Raw genomic sequence first — 22747 nt, forward strand, 5'->3', positions numbered from 1 at the left:
AAAATGTTCTGTCTACTCTGCCCAGTGTAGTAGCCATTGGCTATATGTGGCTATTGAGCATTTGAAATGTGGTAAGTATGATTGAGGAAGTAAAATTTTAATTTATTTAATTTGAATTAATTTGAATTTATATTTGAATAGCCACATGTGGCTAGTGGCTAGTATATTAGTGCAGTTCTAGATGTTGAGCATAAAATAGACTAGAAGGGAGTGAGAATTGAAGCAGGAGGACTGATAGGAGTGCAATAGTCCAAATAAGAGGTGATGGTCACTTGGACTGAGGTGGTAGCATTGGAGGTGATAAAGAAGTGGATATATTTTGAAGGTAGAGGCAACAGGCTGATGGATTAAATATTATAGAGTATAAGAGAAAGAAAGGAATTGAAAATGATTCTTAAGTTTTTGGCTTGCAACTGAATGAACAGTGGTTTCATTTCCTGCCATGGGAAATAATTGGGAATGAACAGAAGGTTTCCATTTTATGTCGTTTTGTTTTTTCCCCCAAACCTAAGCTCACTGATGAGGCTGTTCCAGGGTCCTAGAGTGCGTGGAAGAGAGGAAGGTGCCCTGGAATGCAGCCAGGTTGGGAAGAAATCTAAAGTCAGGAATATTTCAAATTGTGTAAACCTAAACCCTACTCCTTGCAGAACCTCTGAGCGAGTGCACTAGAGAAGCCGGCCCCCAAAGAACACTCTGTCCCAAGTCTGGGCCCAAAGCAGCAGAGCTTCCTGATCCGAAGGGACCAGTGGGCTGGGATGATGGATGTGTCACTGGTGGCCTGGATGGCTGACATGTGGAAGAATCTCCCCGACCCTGCCTGAGACACTGAGCTTCATGAAGGTGGGCAAAATGGCTGGATATCAGTGTTCTGCCAGTCTCAAGAGATGGGTATTTGGAGTCATCTTTACATGCATTTAAAGTAGAGAAAGAAATGTAGGTACATGAGAAGCATTGTGGATGGGCTGAGGCATTGTGGATGGCTGTGAGGGAGATTGGGGGTATTAGGAGGCGGAGTTAGGAATGGTGGGTGCTTCTACCCCATAGACTCTAGATTCTAAGTCCAACAGTCAACTTTCAGTGCCTTCTGTAAACTTCTCAAGGGGTGTAAAAGATCCTTTCATTCAAGTCATTCTATAAACATGTTAGGAATAACCTTTAATCTTTCCGTATTACATTTTGAGGAGGGTGGGAGTCACACGCTGGGATATCTGTGCCAAGGCAAGGATATACCTCTCACACGCAGTAGGTAAAATAAAGAATGCAGAGTAAACAAATCTGGGTTTGAATCCCAGGTCCCTCCCACACTAGCTGTGTGATTTGGGGCAATTAACCTCAGTTAATTAATTACTTTTTTCTGAGCCTCAGTTTACTCATTCATAAAATGGGACCACCCAGGTCTGAAATGAGGAATAAATAATGTATGTACAATATCTTGCATGGCACCTGACAAATAGTAAGAGTTCAGTAAATGCTAATTTCCCCTTCCTATAGAATTGCCCAGTTGTAGCTTCAGCCCCAGAACCTTCTTGCGGTGTGCTGCCCAGTGTCTCCTGTTTGACCTGGGTTCTCCATGGCTTGCTCAGATCACATCACAGCTTTTTCTCCCCTGCATTAATGCTAAGCACTTCTTATTTAAAAAAAAAATTCTCTGTTTGCCTCGTACCTTGTGTTCTGAAAAAGCAGCTGTAAATAGAAGGTGTGCTCCCTATGATGCAGCACTATTGGCATTTTGCTCTTTAAAGGTTAATGGCCGGGGCTCTACCTTTGGAAAACTCAGCCTACAGCACTCACCAGAAATTGCTGTGAAGGAAAGTGAGCTTGAGAGGATGTGGGGAGGGTGTTGAGGAAGGTCTGTGGAGTGGGTTGGTGAACCTGTACAGGGAGAATGGTACATTCTAGGAAAAAAAGATAGGCCATGGGAGCCCCCAATCATGAGAGGTAGCAGGACTATGGCTTCCATCTGGCCCCCTTTCTGGACCAGACTGAGGTCTTATTGCCTATCCTTTGCTAGAGAATTCCTGAGAGGACTTGCAGTGATAATTTGGTGCTCAATCATGCTTCAGTTGCAATTTATTTAAAGTCGACAATAGGATTCCTGCCTTTTACAACCAGATTCCTAGTACTTGAATCTCTGAGGCTGGATTTTTTTTATCTTGATAAAAAAGCTATATTTCACACTTATTACAACACCTGGCACCTGACACCCTTCAGAGATTCTATAAAACTAATGAAATGAAACCCTCAGCACCACTGTAAACAGGAAAGAGAGTTGAAAAACTAGATTCCATACCCCCTCACCGTAGGAGACAAAGGACCAAACCTGCCTCACCTCCACCTTACCGGTAGATCCAGATTTTTTTAGGCCAGTCTTCAAAGAGCTTTTGATTGGTCCTCAAAGAGGTCCTAGCTCACAACATCTCCTGGAGGTCAGGATATACCTGAAAAATGGGTCAATCAGACACCAGCATACAGCTCTGACCTGTATGCAGATGAGTCCTCCAGACCCAGGAACCCCGCTCCAGCTTTTCATGCTCAGCATCAGACAATAGCTAGTCAGAGAAGCTGGATTCATCTTTGCCAAATGTCCTCAGGGGTTGAAGTATGTGGGCATGTCTGCCCTGAGATGGAAAGGTAAATGCAGGATTTGGGGTGTGCTTCAATTGAGGAAAAGTACAATCATATGATTCTCCCTGACCCTACAACCCAGCTGTCCTGATATCTCATCCCTGATTGGGTCCCTACTGGAAAAACAGTGGGGCTTATAGTCAGAGACCTGAGTTCAAATCATCCTTCTGCCACTTAACTAGACTTAAAACTTAATTTCTCCAAGTCTCAGTTTTCACATCTGTACAGCAGGAATAATAATACCATTATGGTTATCTATTATGGTGTAACAAACAACCCCAAACTTAGTGGCATTAAAAAACAACCAATGGGGGCTTCCCTGGTGGCACAGTGGTTGAGAATCTGCCTGCCAATGCAGGGGACACGGGTTCGAGCCCTTGTCTGGGAGGATCCCGCATGCCGCGGAGCAACTAGGCCCATGCGCCACAACTACTGAGCCTGCGCGTCTGGAGCCTGTGCTCCGCAACAAGAGAGGCTGCGATAGTGAGAGGCCCGCACACCGCGATGAAGAGTGGCCCTGGCTCGCCGCAACTGGAGAAAGCCCTCGCGCAGAAACGAAGACCCAACACAGCCAAAAATAAATAAATAAATAAAATTAAAAAAAAAAAACAAAAAGACAGCCAATCTGTCATGCTCACAGATTCTGTAAGTTAGTAGTTTGGACAAGGCACAGTGGAGATGGGTTGTTTCTGCTTCATGATGTCTGGGGCTTCAGCTGGGATGATTTGAAACTGGGCTCAGTTGGGACTGTTGACCATGGCCTCTCCACATGGCTTGGGCTTCCTCATAGTATGGTGGCCTCTGGGACTTCTTACATGATGATTCCATGTTCCAAGAATGAGTGTCCCAGCCAACAAGGCAGGAACTTCATGGCCTTTTATGATCTAGCCATGGGATTCACTTAGCATCATTTGTACCACGCTCCACAGTCATAGAAGTCACCAGCCTGCCCAGATTCAAGGGGAGAGAACATAGAATAGATATCACCTCTTGCTGAGAGGAGGATTAAGAATTTGAAGTCTTGCTTTCAAACTGCCATCAGTTCCTCCCTCACTCGGTTCCTGTGAGGAATGAAATAACAATCTTGTACATAGTAGGGGCTCGATAAATAGTATTCTGTATTCTCTTTATCTCCTTTAGGCCTTTCAGAACAATTTGCACTCACTCCAAAGGAGAGGAACACAACCAAAATTGCCAAAATAACAAAAACTGCTTCTCTTTTTTCTGGTTTATGTCCAACTCTGGAATATCACAAAACCTAGAGAAATGGTCCCTCAATGCTGACTCTTAGGGTGGTGACCTGGGGCAGGTAAGTGATTTAATGTCCCTTGGGAATTTTCAGAGCTACTTCTCAGGATAGAAAATTAAAACCAAAAAAACCCAAAAAACAACCAAAAAGAGATGGACTTCCCTGGTTGTGCAGTGGTTAAGAATCCGCCTGCCAATGCAGGGGACATGGGTTCGAGCCCTTGTCCAGGAAGACCCCACGTGCCGTGGAGCAACTAAGCCCGTGTGCCACAACTACTGAGCCTGCGCTCTAGAGCCCGTGAGCCACAACTACTGAGCCCGCGCGCCTAGAGCCCATGCTCTGCAACAAGAGAAGCCACCACAATGAGAAGTCCGCGTACTGCAACAAAGGGTAGCCCCCTCTCGCAGCAACTAGAGGAAAGCCCGTGTGCAGCAACAAAGACCCAACACAGCCAAAAATAAATAAATAAATAAATAAATTTAGGGGGGGAAAAAAAAGAACAATTATAAAACCAAAAGGGGAAAAACAAGTTCAGAGCTTGACTCCTCTGCTGATAGGAAATCCAGCCCTGCAATTAAATTCTAAGCATGTCCAAATTCTGCACTATAGCTTTAAGGTAAGTCTGTATTTGACTGTGTATTTCCTTCATGCTCTGTGAGGAAATCACCCTGGGAGTGTTTGCATATCTCTGACTGAAAGACCTGTCCAATGAGGCAGAGGGACTGAATCAGAGGAGGGCAAGGAAGCTGCCAGGTTTGGAGTCCACTCAGAGAACACAAATTCCAGATTCAAAATCCAACTCCAACGTTTTGAGGTCCAAGTTTTGTTTACTCTTGGCAAGCTCACTTCTTTTGTTCACAGAAAGAGTAGAAGTTTTAAGGTGCTCAAAGAGAGACCTCTCTCACACCAAAAGCCCATTCATAAGGCCATGGGGATGAAGTGAGTATAAATGAATCAGGAACTTATGGCTTCTTTTTTCCCTTGAATTGTATATAAGGGAACATAAATTAAGAGAAAAAACTGGTAAGGGAAAGAAAAGTGTGTAGGGTTTTAGCCAACTTTGAAGCTTTGAAAGCACCTTGGGAATCATGTTGGGATGCCTTCCACCAGGCCCACCAAGAGATGCTGGTGAGCAGGTGGACAATGAGAACCATATGGGACAAGCAGAAAGGCCCTGGATATCAAGGGGAAGGTGGTATATTAAGGCAGTATATTATTCTATTGCTGTGTAACAAATTACCCCCCAAATGTAGCAGCTTTAAACATTTATTATCTCCCATAGTTTCTGAGGGATGGAAATCAGGGAACAGCTTAGCAGGGTGGTTCTGGCTCAGGGTCTCTCAGGAGGTTTCATCGCCTAGGACTGGAGTCACCTGAAGGCTTGACTGAGGCTGGAGGATCTACTTCTAAGATGTCACTGATATGGCTGTTTTCTGGAAGTCTCATTTTCTCCACACAGATGCTTATGATATGGCAGCAGAATCTCAAAGCAAATGATGTGAGAGAGAGAGGAAAAAAATGAGCCCAAGATAGAAGCTGCAGTGTCTTTTATAACCTAATCTCAGTAGTGATATACAATTACTTCTGCCATATTCTTTTTTTTTTTTTTTTGCTGCATTGGGTCTTCATTGCTGCACACAGGGATACTCTTCATTGCGATTTGCAGGTTTCTCATTGCAGTGGCTTCTCTTGTTGCAGAGCATGGGGTCTAGGCATGTGGGCTTCAGTAGTTGCGGCGCATGGGCTCAGTAGTTGTGGCTCGTGGGCTCAGTAGTTGTGGTGCAAGGGGCTTAGTTGCTCTGCAGCATGTGGGATCTTCCTGGACCATGGCTCGAACCCGTGTCCCTTGCATTGGCAGGTGGATTCTTAACCACTGCACCACCAGGAAAGTCCCTGCCATATTCTGTTGGTCACATAGACTGACTCTGGCACAGTGTGGGAAGAGCCACACCAGGTGTGAATACCAGAAGACAGGAATGATTGGAGGCTGGATACAGATGGGAGAGGCACAGAGACCAGGAAGGCAGTTGGATCTGGGCTCCTTCCAGAATGCTTTTTTTTTTTTAAATACATCTTTATTGGAGTATAATTGCTTCACAATGCTGTGGTAGTTTCTATTGTGCAACAAAGTGAATCAGCCATATGCATACATATATCCCCAAATCCCCTCCCTCTTGAGCCTCCCTCCCCCGCTCCATATCCCACCCCCTAGGTTGTCGCAAAGCACCGAGCTGATCTCCCTGTGCTATGCTGCTGCTTCCCACTAGCTATCTATTTTAATTTGGCAGTGTATATATGTCAATGCTACTCTCACTTCACCCCAGCTTCCCCCTCCCCGGCTCCATGTCCTCAAGTCCATTCTCCATGTCTGTGTCTTTATTCCTGCCCTGCCACTAGGTTCATCAGTACCAATTTTTTTAGATTCCATATATATGCATTAGCATACGGTATTTGTTTTTCTCTTCCTGACTTATTACTTCACTCTGTATGACAGTCTCTAGGTCCATCCACCTCACTACAAATAACTCAATTTCATTTCTTTTTATGGCTGAGTAATATTCCATTGTATATATGTGCCACCTCTTCTTTATCCATTCATCTGTTGATGGACATTTAGGTTGCTTCCATGTCCTGGCTATTGTAAATAGTGCTGCAATGAACATTGTGGTGCATGTCTCTTTTTGAATTATGGTTTTCCCAGGGTATATGCCCAGTAGTGGGATTGCTGGGTCATATGGTAGTTCTATTTTTAGTTTTTTAAGGAACCTCCATACTGTTCTCCATAGTGGTTGTATCAATTTACATTCCCACGAACAGTGCAGGAGGGTTCCCTTTTCACCACACCCTCTCCAGCATTTATTGTTTCTAGATTTTTTAATAATGGCCATTCTAACCAGTGTGAGGTGATACCTCATTGTAGTTTTGATTTGCATTTCTCTAATAATTAGTGATTTTCAGCATCTTTTCATGTGCCTATTGGCCATCTGTATGTCTTCCTTGGTGAAATGTCTGTTTAGGTTTTCCACCCATTTTTTAATTGGGTTGTTTGTTTTTTTGATATAGAGCTCCATGAGCTATTTGTATATTTCGGAGATTAATCCTTTGTCCGTTGCTTCATTTGCAAATATTTTCTCTGATTCTGAGTGTTGTCTTTTCATCTTGTTTATGGTTTCCTTTGCTGTGCAAAAGCTTTTAAGTTTCATTAGGTCCCATTTGTTTATTTTTGTTTTTATTTTCATTACTCTAGGAGGTGGGTCAAAAAACATCTTGTTGTGGTTTACGTCAAAGAGTGTTTTTCCTATGTTTTCCTCTAAGAGTTTTATAGTGTCTGGTCTTACATTTAGGTCTTTAGTCCATTTGGAGTTTATTTTTGTGTATGGTGTTAGGGAGTGTTCTAATTTCATTCTTCTACATGTAGCTGTCCAGTTTTCTTAGCACCACTTATTGAAGAGGCTGTCTTTTCTCCCTTGTATGTTCTTGCCTCCTTTGTCATAAATTAGGTGACCATATGTGCATGGGTTTATCTCTGGGCTTTCTATCCTGTACCATTGATCTATATTTCTGTTTTTGTGCCAGTACCATACTGTCTTGAGTACTGTAGCTTTGTAGTATAGTTTGAAGTCAGGGAGCCTGATTCCTCTAGCTCCGTTTTTCTTTCTCAAGATTGCTTTGGCTATTCAGGGTCTTCTGTGTTTCCATACAAATTGTAAAATTTTTAGTTTTAGTTCTATTTCTGTGAAAAATGCCATTGGTAGTTTGATAGGGACTGCATTGAATCTGTAGATTGCTTTGGGTAGTATAGTCATTTTCACAATATTGATTCTTCCAGTTCAAGAACGTGGTATATTTCTCTATCTGTTTATGTTATCTTTGATTTCTTTCATCAGTGTTTTATAGTTTTCTGAGTACAGGTCTTTCGCCTCCTTAGGTAGGTTTATTCTGAGATATTTTATTCTTTTTATTGTGATGGTAAATGGGATTATGTCCTTAATTTCTCTTTCTGATTTTTTGTTGTTAGTGTATAGGAATGCCAGAGATTTCTGTGCATTAATTCTGTATCCTGAAACCTTACTAAATTCATTGATTAGTTCTAGTAGTTTTCTGGTGGCATCTTTAGGATTTTCTATGTAGAGTAGAAAATCATGTCATGTCATCTGCAAACAGTGACAGTTTTACTTCTTCTTTTCCAATTTGTATTCCTTTTATTTCTTTTTCTTCTCTGATTTCCGTGGCTAGGACTTCCAAAACTATGTTGAATAATAGTGGTGAGAGTGGACATCCTTGTCTTGCTCCTGATCTTAGTGGAAATGCTTTCAGTTTTTCACCATTGAGTACAATGTTTGCTGTGGGTTTGTCATATATGGCCTTTATCATGTTGAGGTAGCTTCCCTCTATGGCCGTTTCCTGGAGAGTTTTTATCATAAATGGTGTTGAATGTTGTCAAAAGCTTTTTCTGCCTCTATTGATATGATCATATGGTTTTTATTCCTTAATTTGTTAATATGGTGTATCACATTGATTGATTTGAGTATATTGAAGAATCCTTGCATTCCTGGGATAATCCCACTTGATCATGGTGTATGATCCTTTTAATGTGTTGTTGGATTCTGTTTGCTAGTATTTTGTTCAGGATTTTTGCATCTATGTTCATCAGTGATCCTGGTCTGTAATTTTCTTTTTTTGTGATATCTTTGTCTGGTTTTGATATCAGGGTGATGGTGGCTTCATAGAACGAATTTGGGAGTGTTCCTCCCTCTGCAATTTTTTGGAAGAGTCTGAGAAGGATTGGAGTTAGTGCATCTCTAAATGTTTGATAGAATTCACCTGTGAAGCCATCTGGTCCTGGACTTTTGTTTGTTGGAAGTTTTTTAATCACAGTTTCAATTTCATTCCTTGTGATTTGTCTGTTCATATATTCTGTTTCTTCCTGGTTCAGTCTTGGAAGGTTATACCTTTCTAAGAATTTGTCCATTTCTTCCAGGTTGTCCATTTTATTGGCATAGAGTTGCTTGTAGTAGTCTCTTAGGATGCTTTGTATTTCTGCAGTGTCTGTTGTAACTTCTCCTTTTTCATTTCTAATTTTATTGATTTGAGTCCTCTCCCTCTTTTTCTTGATGGGTCTGGGTAATGGCTTATCAATTTTGTTTATCTTCTCAAAGGACCAACTTTTAGTTTTATTGACCTTTGCTATTGTTTTCTTCATTTCTATTTCGTTTATTTCTGCTCTGATCTTTATGATTTCTTTCCTTCTACCGACTTTGGGTTTTCTTTGTTCTTCTTTCTCTAGTTGCTTCAGGTGTAGGGTTAGATTGTTTATTTGAGATCTGTCTTGTTTCTTGAGGTAAGATTGAATTGCTATAAACTTCCCTCTTAGAACTGCTTTTGCTGTGTCCCATAGGTTTTGGGTCATCAAGTTTTCATTGTCATTTGTTTCTATGTTTTTTTTTATTTCTTTTTTGATTTCTTCAGTGACCTCTTGGTTATTTAGTAGCACACTGTTTAGCCTCCATGTATTTGTGTTTTTTAGTTTTTTTCCTGTAATTGATTTCCAATCTCATACCGTTGTGGTCAGAAAAGATGCTTGATACGATTTCAATTTTCTTAAATTTTCTGAGGCTTGATTTGTGACCCAAGTTGTGATCTATCCTGGAGGATGTTCCATGTGCACTTGAGAAGAAAGTGAATGCTTTTTGGATCAAAGAAGGGCAATCTTCCTATGATATCCACTCCATCTTTCTCTTCTGCACCCCTAATGGGCTGTAAACTCTATGAGGACCGAGACTGTGTAACTGTGTCTGTCTTATTCACTGCTCTTCCCTGGTGCCTGGCCCATGCTTGTTACATAGTAAAGCCCTTGATGTTTGTTGAATAATGAGATGCATAGGAAAAGACAGAAGTAGGTTAGGTAAAGAATGGTAAATTGGATTAAAGCATTGAATTCCAGGCTCAGGAATTTTGTATCCTGGGTGATGTGAAGCCACTGGGAGGGCACCCTTAGACCTAGTTTATGAGCAGTCTCTCATGGCTTCTGCTGCCTGGAATACTCTCTCTTCAGGATTCCTGCTCCTCAGTCAAGGGGTGTAACTGATAACAGAACAAAGTCTTGAAAGAAGCAAGAGGGGTGTGTGTGTGCGTGTGTGTGTCTGTGTGTCAGTATGCACACATGCATGGGCACATATGTGCATGCATACAGAAGCTCAGGTGGAAGGAAAATATTAAAGCCCAAAGCAAAGGAAAAAACATGGGTGGAGATTCAAAGACATTTTGAGGTGGATAAGAGGGATCTTTTAAGTCCACAGGGACAAGAGAAAGGAGGGAGAGTGAGGAAGCTCCCAAATAAACTATGTGCACCTGAATCCCTCTTTCAGCGTTTGTTTTGTGGGAACCCAAAACAAGATGTCTCACAAAATTCAAGCATAGATATTTAGGTCTTGCTTGGAGGAGATGCAAGACAAGGGCTGCTTTTCCAAAGCCCAGAGTCAGGATGAAGTGTCTACAAGATGCTTTTTCCTCTTATGGTATAGCTCTGGTAGTTATTATGCTAACAATAATATCTCTTTTCTCCAACAATGTCTCTTTCTCCATCTTTTTGAAACCTGCCTTCTAACTCCCTAGTTTGCTGTATGCCACAGTCCCTGTTCTGTCACATATGCCACTGAGCTCATCATGTCTGAAAGAGCTTCATAAACTGTACTGTTAAGCAAATGGAACAAGTGAGGAAGAGGGGGAGAAGGAGAAGGAGGGGGAAGGAGAAGACAAACAGAGGAAGGAAGATGGAAGGTCTATAACATAGAACAAGTAATGCAGAGTCAGGCACAAAAGGCAACGGCAGGGTGATGGGAGGCATGTTACAGAAAGTAGCCAGAAGTTGGGCACTGAACTTTTGTAGGAAGCCAGTGTTGAAACAGCCTGTGAATAGCAGACACAGGCCTTCGCTTGAAGCTGGTTCTTCAACTCTCCTTGACTTCATTTTAAGTAACCCTTCCACCAGGCTGGCATGTGGCAGACTGGAGCTGCAGTGAAGATGCTGGGTTGCTCACAGCTGTGCTGCGTGATGCTGTGCGGCATTTCTTCAGTTTCCTCTTTTGCTTTTGTATCTGCTGGCAACTAGCAGGGGTGGCTCAGAGGACCTGCAGAGCTGAGGAATATGCTCTCCTGGGGTGTGGCCCTCAGAACCCTCCCTGGAGCTGACTGCAGATCCCTAGACACACAGTATTGGCTTTCTTCAAGGCTAATATTCTGGGGGTGGAGCAGAGGCAAGAGTGGGGCTAGGGGAGTGGGGCGGGCCAGGGTGGGGGGGAATTTAGGTCAAATGTCAAGAAGGCCAACCTAGCCCTCTGGGTTTTCTGGGGAGAGAATGCAAGGACTGCAAAACTGACAAAGAATGCAGGGTGGCTGGGGATGAAGGCTCCCTTTGCCCTTTCCCCAAGAGGAAACTTTGTGCTTCATGCCTTCCTGGAATTCTGCTGGCAGGGGCCTGGACCCAAGTAAAAAAGCTGGGTTTGTTGTTTCTCGAGGTTGGGAGGCAGAGAATCATCAAGACACAGAGGAAACAAGCCTGGGGAGGGAGCGGTAAAGGGCTTAAGCCACGGAATGACACCGTTTTGGGGTGGGGAAAGAGACTTTGTTGTGTTCATTCATTCATGCATGCTTCCATTCATACATTCATCTACTTGCAGGCATTTATTACTAGAGGTGCTGAGCTCAGATGCGGCCCAGATACACAAAGCTTCCTGACTTACGTGTCAGGTTGCTGCCCTTAAGGATAGCTCTCCTGCTGTGGTGAAACCAATCTTTTCTGTTCTCTGAGGAGCAAATTATAATAGTTCAGGCACAGGGGGTAGATGTGAATTCCAGACTGCTGCCTGTAGAGAGGATGAGCTTTCAGAGGGAGGAGGCCTGGCAGGATCAGTGTGCCTCACTTTCCCGCCTGTCCCTCACATTCCCCTGAACCCCAAGAGAGGGCACAATCATGCCTGTTGAAGCCTGTCCCTTTTACTTGGGCAATCTGCCTTCTTGCTTCCTCATTCTTCACTCCAGCACCACTTTAGTCCACGGAATGCGACGGACTTGCAGGATATATTCTTCCTTCCTTCCATGCTTTCTCTTTCTTTTCCTTCTTCTAGTATTTACTGAACATCTACCAAGCGCCAGGCACTCTACTAGGTGGCTTCCTTAAAGCTGTTGAAGTGAAATGGTGCTTTCTGAACAAGAAGTATTCTGTTGTCATTCCTCTTTCTTTGGCCACATGGAGCTAGGTAGAGATGTTTTTTCTCCCTCTCTCTTTTCTCTGCCTCAGCCGGTTCTCTGAGGTGACAAAAGCTGGCCTTTGGCTCCCTCCTTGGGGACAGCCCATTGCAGCCCTCCCTTCCTTTCCCCACTTTCTCTGGCACCTACGGGCCAGATGAGACTGGGGCACCGTGAGTCCTGCCGTCTATGCCTGTGTCCATTCCATTAGCACTTTGGTCACTTTAGGGCCTCTGGGAGCCAGGACACTTTCATAACCCCCAGAGAAGACCAAAGCCACCCCAGCCTTCTGGATGCCAAAAGTTCCCTCCCATGTGGCTTCTGCATCAATAACCTACCCCTGGTTTTTTTTTGTGTGTGTGTGGTGGTTTTTTTGGTTTGTTTCTGCCTCAGGCACATTTTCTCTGTAATTTTTGGAACCCAAATATAAGGGAAATCTCATTTGCTCCGTTCTGACTCATTTACAATTAAATACACTTGTTCCCATCTGTGTCTGTATACATCTGCATACATTTGCTATAGCATTGCCCTTAATTTTGGAAAATGATGCGGCTGGTGTTATTTTTACCCTGACTGACAAATTGTCTGAGACCAGTGGGTGTTCACCCACCCAGTGACAGCCCCCACCCAGTCCTGTCCCTGAGGGAGGTGGTGACATTCCTCACATGGAAAAGACATCAGACCCCTGGTCAGTACTGGTCTTTGTGGTTGCCTGTCTTAGGGGGTCCAGCTGCCAGGACTGGGTGTGTTCCTGTCCATCTCAGTGCCAAGGCCTCACTGACCACAGAGACGGGCCTTGACTCCCTAGGCTACCTGCTGGCAGCTGCTTTGCTAAGCATCGAATTGGGAGGTGGAGTCGGGGGGGCTTGCTGACACTCAAGGAAGGTGACACTGAGGAAGCACTGCGAGGTCACCTCAGCCCATCCCCTCCCAGCCCAAGCGAACTGAAGAGCTGTCTTTACTGTTCAGAGGGATATGGTGGCATGTGTGGGCGCCTGCCTCACCTACGTACCTAAAAATACCACACCATGGTTGTCTACCACTTCTTTCTTCAAAAACCCAAGTTATATTCACATTTAATGAGATGATGGTGCCTGTCAGTACGCTTCAAGACCTTTTTATATTATCTCATTGAATAATTTTATTTATACCCATATGCTAAAATAGAACTTGGCCAACAATAATATAGGATGCAGAAGATAAGACATCAACTGCTGCCTATCAAAAAAAAGTTTATATCAAAACAATTCTTGAAACAATATTCACGTTCTGCTGATCTTTAACCTCTCTTGGAAATTCTGTGATGGGTAGTGTTGCTACTGCTGTTGATAAATAATTCAGATCTTCTCAGAGAAAGGCTAGGCTTTCGTATTTTTTCTGCATTACTTCCAAGACCCTGGACTCCATACTTCATGTTGATGTCAGAATTGCCCAGAGTGTCATTCTGTAGCCTGAGACCTCTTTAGGCTGAGAAACAACGATCCATGGGCACCAGTTACAACCAAGGATACTCTTTGTACTCTTTGTACTTGGCTTTGTCTTGGGCCTAAAGACTCCACAGAGGTGGAGTAGCTGCCATCCCTGGCCTTGGAGAGCTTAATGATTGGCCAATATTTCCAATCTAAGGCTGGGGATCAGTTAGCTACTCTCCTCCAGTGGGTTCCTGGGTCTCTGCCATCTCCACTGAGAACCTCTGCCCAAGATTCCTTGACTGGTTAAGGCCTTATCCCTTGCTCAGTCTGCGTGGCTGCTAAGCACACACACACACACACAAACACACACACACACACACACAAACACACACACACAGAGTCAGTTGTGGGCAGAGTCAGCTGCTCCTTAAGCAACCAAATCTACTATACATAACCCCCTTCGCCTAGGTTCTAGACCTACAATGCCTCTTAAAATTTCCTCTCTTTTGGCGCTTAACTCCTTGCCATCCCTCAGGTCTTGACTGAGACACCACCTTCTCCAAGAAACCAGGTTGGGCTGGGTGTCCCTGCTCTGTGTCTATATAGCAGTATACTGTAATTGCCTGGAGATGTGTCTTTGGTTTCACTAGACTGTATGCTTTCTGCAGACAAAAGCTGTGTCTGTCTTACATCCCTTGTGCCTAGAGCAGGGCATGATATTTGGTAGCTGTTCAATAAATATGTGTTAAATGAGTGAGTGAATGAGTGAATAAATGAATGCATTCCTAAACTGAGTCATTTTATAGAATCCAAGCTCCATGGTCATTTCACTCAATTCATCCTGTGGAAGAAACCAGTTTTCTTAAAAAGAAACTGATATTGCATATGTTGAGATAAACATTTAGAGAGATCTACCCCAAAATGAAACAGTAATGACAGTAATAGTCGAAAACAATATGGGATAGTACAATAATAGGAGAATTGAATTTTCTTTTTACTTGTGTGTGTTTTCTAACTTTTCTACAATGAGATATATATACCAAAAGAAGTTAGCATGCACAATTATGCTATATAACCCTCCTAAATTCCTTTTATAAATTTGCTTTAAATGCATCTTCCCCTTCCCAAGAAATAATGATAATGATAAATAATGTTTATTAAGAAGCTTTTTTGTCAGTATGGTCCTCTGAGAAATAGACACCAAGATGAGATCAGGCATGCAAGAGATTAATGGGGGAGCATCTGTGAAGGATAAAGGGAGAGGGAGCTGGGGAAGATGGTGAGAGTCTTTTGACTACAATGCAGATTTGACAATCTGGAAAAGGAGATGGGCAATGAGGGAGGATTGGGTAGGAAGAGCTTCAGACTGAAGTGCAGTTCTGAAAAAGTCTCAGCCAGGCTCGCTGAGAGTCCTGAGCAAATGTTGGCCATCAGATCAAAGAATAAACAAAATGTCATATATACAAAACACGGAATATTATTCAATCTTCTTTTTTTTTTAATTTATTTTTGGCTGCATTTGGTCTTCGTTGCTGCTTTCTCTAGTCGCAGTGAGTGGGGGCTACTCTTCGTTGTGGTGCACGGCCTTCTCATTGTGGTTGCTTCTCTTGTTGTGGAGCATGGGCTCTAGGTGCGCAAGCTTCAGTAGTTGCAGCACGTGGGCTCAGTAGTTGCGGCATGTGGGCTCAGTAGTTGCAGCGTGCGGGCTCTAGGGCACCCAGGGTCCAGTAGTTGTGGCACACGGGCTCAGCTGCTCCGCGCCATGTGGGATCTTCCCGGACCAGGGATCGAACCCATGTCCCCTGCATTGGCAGGCAGATTCTTAAACACTGCACCACCGGGGAAGTCTGTTATTCAATCTTAAAGGAAAGGAATTCTGACACATGATAACATGCGTGAACCCTGAAGGCATTATGCTAAGCAAAATAAGCTAGTCACAAAGGGACAAGCAGTGTAGGATTCCACTTATATGAGGTACCTAGAGTAGTCAAATTCATACAGATAGAAAGTAGAATGGTGGTTGCCAGGAGCTTCAGTTGGGGGGCACGGGAGTGGGGAGTTAATGTTTAATCTGTATGGAATTTCAGTCTGGGAAGATGAAAAAGTTCTGAAGATGAATGGTGGTAATGGTTGCACAATAATGTGAATGAACTTAGTGCCACTGAACTGTATACTTAAAAATGGTTAAAATGATGAACTTTATGTTATGTATACTTTACCACACACACAAAAAAGTTGTCCATCAGAGCAGTCCCATGTTGGGCAGGAAAGGCCCAACTCTAGTACCCCTGCTAGGTTCAGTCTCATAGGCTGAGAGCGGCCCAGAGGGTGCATGGCCTTGGTGTGGATGCTGTGATAGATCTTGAGGTCAGTCAACTCTACTCACTACAGCAGTTTTCTCAAAGGGAAATCTGAGCAGCACATCACCATGGCCACCATAGTCACCATAGCTGTGTAATGCCTCTGGACTTTGACTGCCTGGGTTCAACACCCAGCTCTGGCATTTTCTGGCTCTGTGACTGTGGGGAAATTATTCAACTTCCCTGTGTGTGCCTCAGTTTATTTATCTATAAAAAAGGGGTAATGATGTTAGTTCCTACCTTATAGGGTATTACATAAATGAGCTAATATAGGTAAAGTGCTTAGAACATTGCCAATCGTAAAGTATGCTGTTTGTAAGAATTTGCTAGTATCATCATGAAGCATTTACTGTGATATAGGCTCCATGATAATGAGCTTATTTGATTACTTCAAAAGAGCCTCCCAACAACTTAAGAGGTATAATCTCTCCATTTAGAGATGGGAAAACTGAGGCTTGGTGAGGCTACACAGCCAATTAGAAGTGAAGCCCTGAGGAAGTCACTGGTGGCCCAGCTCAAGAGTCCAGACAATTACTACGTAATGCTGTATCCTGATCAGCCCTTTGCCTGTGACACTGGCTCTTGCTCCATTCCAAGATAAGGGTTCCATCTTGGCCCTTGTCCTCAAGTATAGCATCTTTATCATCATCATTATCAAAATTGCCATCATCTTCATCAGCAGCAGCATCAGCATCATCCAAAAGGCCTTTATTAAAAGCATCTAATTACACATTCTGCTGTTCTGTATTTTAGACAATAATTATACAGACTTCTAGGAGCTTAGCAACTAATGCTTTGATGAGCATGTTAAGGGCTCCCAAATAGCAGGATAAAGGCACAGCTATAGAGTAACTTACTCCTGGTGATGTCTCCTTGGGCAGGCTGTGAACTTCTTTGAGCCTTTTTGATAGGATAAAATGTATTTTCCTTCCCCCCAGACCGTAGGGAGATAAGGTTTGAGGACATGCTTGGAGGAGTGGGAGGCTCTGTGCAAACTTTAGCTAGCACTTCTCCCAGGCCTCTTTGATTGATCCTGCCAGAGTTGATAGTGAGAATGCTCCTGTACTTCTCACCTGTGAATTCACTGCTCTTGCCCACTTGGGAGTACATGAATGATGAGAAGTAGGATCTTTGTGGCCACACCCTCTGCCTTTTGCTCTTAGTTATCAGAATTTAATATGGTGTTATTTTCCTGGTTTGGCCCATGGGAAGGGGCTGCCTCTCTGCTTTAGGTCTAGATTTACGACAACCCCTCCTACTACTGCCATAAAAATGACCGTTTCCTAATCCATATTTCTCTGAACCACATTTTTCTATCTAGTCAGTCAACACACATTAGTGAAGTACCTATTGTGTGCTGGTTATTGTGTTGTGTGCTAGGGGTAAGGAGGTGAATGGATGCCTTCCTTGAGCAGCTCACTGATATGGGCTAGTGGGGTAGATGACAGGTAAATGTGTCATTGCAATACAGTGAGATAAGCCTTGACAGATGTGTGTACCAGGCTTGAATATCTGGGAGGATTTCAGAATCTGGAAGAAAAGAGAGAATAACTGTGGGGGTAGGAAGGTGGGTGGTGAGGAGAGGAGGAAAGTTGTTCCAAGCTGAAGGAATTAGAGGCTTTGATTAGTGAAGCAGGTCTAAAGACATTCATAAACCCCCATCCTTCCAAAGCTCAGGGAATGAATACAGGAATTGAGTGGGATGAGGTTGGAAAGATAGACCAGCACCATTCATCCATTCAGCACCTACTATGTGCCAGACATTGTTCTAGGTACTGGGAATAAAATAGTGAACAAGACAGACAAGGTCCAAGATGTCAGGCTACATCCTAGAGGGAGAAGACCAATAATAAGTAAGTAGACAAACGAATAATTTTGGATGGTGACATGTGCTATGAAGAAAATACAATGGGATGAAGGGATAGAGAGTGACTATCCAGCTACCTTAGAGTGGGTGATCAGGGAGGCTGAATTGAGGCGGTGACATTTGAGTTGAGACCTGAACAATAAGAAGGCACTGCCGTAGGGAGATTTGGGAGAAGAGCCCACCTGGCAGGGGGACAGCTTGTAGAAAGGAGCAGATCCCCAAAGGCCCTGTAGGCAGGCTAAATTGTTTAGGTTTTGTCCTGTAACAGTGGTAAGCCCCCTGAGGCAGGGAGCACCTGCCTAGGCCACATTTTGGAAATCTCACCCTAGTCTCCTGGGCCTCAGCCTCAGTGAAGACACAGGACACCTTCTCCCTACCCCTTAAACCTGAATACCCTTTGATGGGCAGGGCAGTCAGAAGACATTGCTCACCACCAGGTAAAAAGGGCTTTGGTCCAGAGAGCCAGATGTTTGGCTGAAAGCTCAAGGTGAGAGCAAAATGCTGAGGGCAAATGATAGCAGTCAGGGGGTCACAACCTCACCTTAAGCAAATTAATGAAAGGAATAAGGCATTGCGATCTAAGGGGACCTTGCTCTGTGCACTGCATTATGGCCCAGGAGGCAGAGGAAACTGGTGTGCCCAGTGTTGGAGGCACTGATGTGTTGTTGCTCAGCACAACAGGCGGATGTCTTCCGAATTCATGACTCCTGCTGGTCCTGGGCTGGGCTGTGGAGGCTGGGAAAAGCAGTAATGGGGTAGCCAATTTCATTTGCTAAACTGGACCTCGCTCAGCCCAGAAAACCCCAAGAAGGGTTTCACTGAGGGCATAATGCCCACTTTCAGTAGGAACTGCTGCTCTAGATAAAGTGCGGCATGTTGTGTGGGGCTCAGCCCAGTCTCCTTTCTGTGTCCAGAGACGTTTCTAATGCTCCATCTGGCATGGTCATTCCCCTGCTTAAAATCCTTTACCAGTCAAAAGAATTAATTAGCATGGCATGATTCTAACCTGCTCGCTTCTCTATTCTCTCTGACCTTGCTGTGCCCAGTCATTTAAAAAAAAATTTATTTGTTTATGTATTTTTGGCTGTGTCGGGTCTTTGTTGCAGCACTTGGACTTCTCTCTAGTTGTGGCACATGGGCTCCAGAGCGCATGGGCTCTGTAGTTGGGGCAGGCGGGCTTAGTTGCCCTGTGGCATGTGGGATCTTAATTCCCCGACCAGAGATCGAACCCGCGTCCCCTGCATTGGAAGGTGGATTCTTAACCACTGGACCACCAGGGAAGTCCCCCAGCCCAGTCATATCGAACATCTTGCTTTCCCCCAGAATCCATTATATTCTGTTGCCTCTGTGCCTTTGCACAGGCTGTTCCCTTGCTCTTGAATGCCTTCCCTTCACCTCCAACAATGCTTCACCGGGCTAACTCCTACTTATCTTTCAGGACTCAGCTTAGATGTCAGAAAGTCTTTCCTGCCCTGCAGAGCTGGGGTTAGAGTTCAGTGGGCCACAGCACTCTTCCCCTCCTTTTTTTTTTTCTTCCCAGTTTTATTGAGACATAATTGACAATCTTCCTTTCCTTTTTTAACCTACCTAACTCTTTACTTGCAGCTCATCCTTCTGGCCTCCTGAGTCCTCCCAGACTAATCCAAGCTTCCCTCTTATACATTCTCACATTATTTTTCTTTCATAGTTCGTATCACAACCGGTAATGACATGTCCGTGAGAGTGTTTAATTAATGTCTGCCTCCTCCGCTAATCTGTAAACACCATGGGGGTATGTATGTTGTCTGTTTAGTTCATCACTGTATTCCAAGAGCTTGGCACGTAAATACTTACTAAATGAATGAATGAATGGTACCCTTAACAAATGGAGATTACTCCCAGCACAGGACTTAGCTCATTATAAGAGCCTATGTACTTCTCTGTCCCTCCAGCTATCCTGTAAACTCCTTGAGGGGAGGAATGATGTTTGGCTCACCATGATTTCCCAGTGCTTGGCATACTGTCTGGCAATTAGCCACTCAAAAAGTATTTTTGAATAGGTGAATAAATTAATGTATGATGACAAGCATTCACTCACGTTCTCTCACCCTTCATTCTTTTTTTTTTTTTTTTTTGGGCCACACCACACAGCATGGCACGCAGGATCTTAGTTCCCCCACCAGAGTCCTAATCACTGGACCGCCAGGGAAGTCCCGCACTTCATTCTTTTTGTTTTGTTTTGGTTTTTCTTCATAATGTTACTTTTTTTTTATTATTAATTTTTATTGGAGTATAGTTGCTTTACAATGTTGTGTTAGTTTCTGCTGTACTACAAAGTGAATCAGTTATACGTATACGTACATCCACTCTTTTTTTAAAATAAAATTTATTTATTTAGGCTGCGTTGGGTCTTCGTTGCTGTGCGTGGGCTTTCTCTAGTTCCGGCGAGCAGGGGCTACTCTTCGTCGTGGTGCAAGGGCTTCTCTTTGTTGTGGAGCACGGGCTCTAGGCGCACGGGCTTCAGTAGTTGTGGCTCACGGGCTCTAGAGTGCAGGCTCAGTAATTGTGGCACATGGGCTTAGTTGCACCATGGCATGTGGGATCTTCCCGGACCAGGGCTCGAACCCGTGTCCCCTGCACTGGCAGGCAAATTCTTAACCACTGTGTCACCAGGGAAGCCCTATCCACTCTTTTTTTTTAGATTTCCTTCCCATTTAGGTCACCACAGATTAATGAGTAGGGTTCCCTGTGCTAAACAGTAGGTTCTCATTAGTTATCTATTTTATACATAGTAGTGTATATATGTCAATCCCAATCTTCCAGCTCGTCCCACCCTCCCCTTCCCCCCTTGGTAACCATAGCTTGTTCTCTACATCTGTGACTCTATTTCTGCTTTGCCAATAAGTTAATCTGTACCATTTTTCTAGATTCCACATATAAGCGATATTACATGATATTTGTTTTTCTCTTTCTGACTTCATTCTGTATGACAATTGCTAGGTCCATCCATGTCTCTGCAAATGGCACTATTTCATGCCTTTTTATGGCTGAGTAATATTCCATTGTATATATGTACCACATCTTCTTTATCCATTCCTCTGTTGATGGACATTTTGGTTGCTTCCATGTCCTGGCTGTTGTAAATAGCGCTGCAGTGAACATCGTGGTGCATGCATCCTTCTGAATTATGGTTTTCTCCAGATATATGCCTAGGAGTGGGATTGCTGGGTCATATGGTAGCTTTATTTTTAGTTTTTTAAGGAACCTCCATACTGTTCTCCTTAGTGGCTGTACCAATATACACTCCCACCAACAGTGTAGGAGGGTTCCCTTTTCTCTACACCTTCTCCAGCATTTACTGTTTGTAGATTTTTTGATGGTGGCCATTCTGACCCATGTGAGGTGATACCTCATTGTAGTTTTGATTTGCATTTCTCTAATAATTAGTGATGCTGAGCATCTTTTCATGTGTTTGTTGTCCATCTCTATGTCTTCTTTGGAGAAATGTCTACTTGGGCCTTCTGCCCATTTTTTCATTGGATTATTTGGTTTTTGTGATATTGAGCTGCATGAGCTGTTGGTATATTTTGGAGATTAATCCCTTGTCAGTTGCTTCGTTTGCAAATATTTTCTCCATTCTGAGGGTTGTCTTTTTGTTTTGCTTATGGTTTCCTTTGCTGTGCAACCACACTTCATTCTTAATATAGAAGTCAAGTGACCTTTTAAAAATGCAAATCAGATCACGGTCACTTCATTTCTTAATATTACTAGGGGTTTTGCATTGCTCTTAAAGGACAACCCAAAGTCCTTACCATCACCTACAAGGTCCTACATGATTTGGCCCCTGCCTACTCCTCTGACCTTATGTAGTACTATCTTTTCCTCATTTACTACCCCTCACACACTTGTCTTTCTTGTGTTCCTTGAATATGCCAGGCTTATTCCCACCCTCAGGCCTTTACACTTGCTATTTCCTCCTGTGGGATATTGTGCCCATCACAGGGCTCATTTTGGTCATTCAGGTCTCAGCTCAAAGCTCACCTTTTCAGTGAGGCCTCTCCTGACCTTTCTATCCAAATAAGCACGCCTCCTCCCGGTCACTCTTAGCACTTACCCCTACCTGAAATCACATTGTTCATTTAACTGTTACCTACTTATTGTCTTTCTCTCTCTCTAGAATGTAAATTTCATGAGGGCTGCCCACTACGGTATCTCCAGGGTCTAGTACAATGCATGTCAAATAGTAGGTGCTCCAAAATATTTGTTGATTGAGCAAAAAAATGGATGAATGAATGAATATGGTAATAGCCTTCTGTGATGGAGGGGCAGGACCTGCCAAACTTATAGGCAGGTAGAAGAGTGAGTTACTGTGACTAAAGAAATAAAGAAGCTGGACTAGTAAGAACTGATGGAGGGAGACAGACAGGATGGAATGTAGGTTTGCCAGACTCCACTGTGAACTCATTGAGTCTGGGAATCCCAGGGCCTACTAGACTGCCTGACTCTAGTCAACTCAGAATCAAATTCACTCTGGGCAAACCAAAGACAAAGGCTGCTCCGGCTTCCACTTTAAGTTTTCCTGTATTCAGAATGCCCATATGGGGATACACGGGGGCATGTAAAGATTCTTGGCAGATGTACCTCTCAGCTCTGTTCAAACAGGTTTTCTTTTTCTCAAAGTTTCTTGGAATTTAGAAAAATTGTTAAGCAACAATAGCAATGAATGGAGACAAATGACTCATTCACTATTACATCTGAAATCTAAAGTGTATTAATTTAATTGAGCTTACCTTACAATACAACAATTCTTATTTTGATAGTACTTTTCATACTCTTATAAAAATCTAAAAATGCCAGACATAAAAAGAATTTTTAGAGTGGTGAATACAAAGAACCAGGTTTCCATAATAAAGCCTACTGATACTTTAAAGAGAAAAATAAAGCACAAACCACCCTCTTCTATCTCCCTCCCTTTTTTTCTTTTTAAAAAAAAATTTATTTATTTATT

At 43.4% G+C, this 22747-nt stretch overlaps 1 long non-coding RNA gene across 2 annotated transcripts in view; it reads left to right on the forward strand.

Annotated features, from left to right (window-relative positions):
* The window catches only part of LOC133090956 (uncharacterized), a 154405-nt gene that overhangs the window by 128971 nt on the left and 2687 nt on the right, over positions 1 to 22747 (forward strand). For both annotated transcript variants that reach the window (XR_009700832.1, XR_009700833.1), the window contains exon 3: positions 648 to 840. This is a non-coding gene — a long non-coding RNA (uncharacterized LOC133090956). The remainder of the gene's footprint in view (positions 1 to 647; positions 841 to 22747) is intronic.

The sequence above is a fragment of the Eubalaena glacialis genome, chromosome 4, assembly GCF_028564815.1.
Source record: "Eubalaena glacialis isolate mEubGla1 chromosome 4, mEubGla1.1.hap2.+ XY, whole genome shotgun sequence".
In the NCBI taxonomy this organism is placed as follows: domain Eukaryota; kingdom Metazoa; phylum Chordata; class Mammalia; order Artiodactyla; family Balaenidae; genus Eubalaena; species Eubalaena glacialis.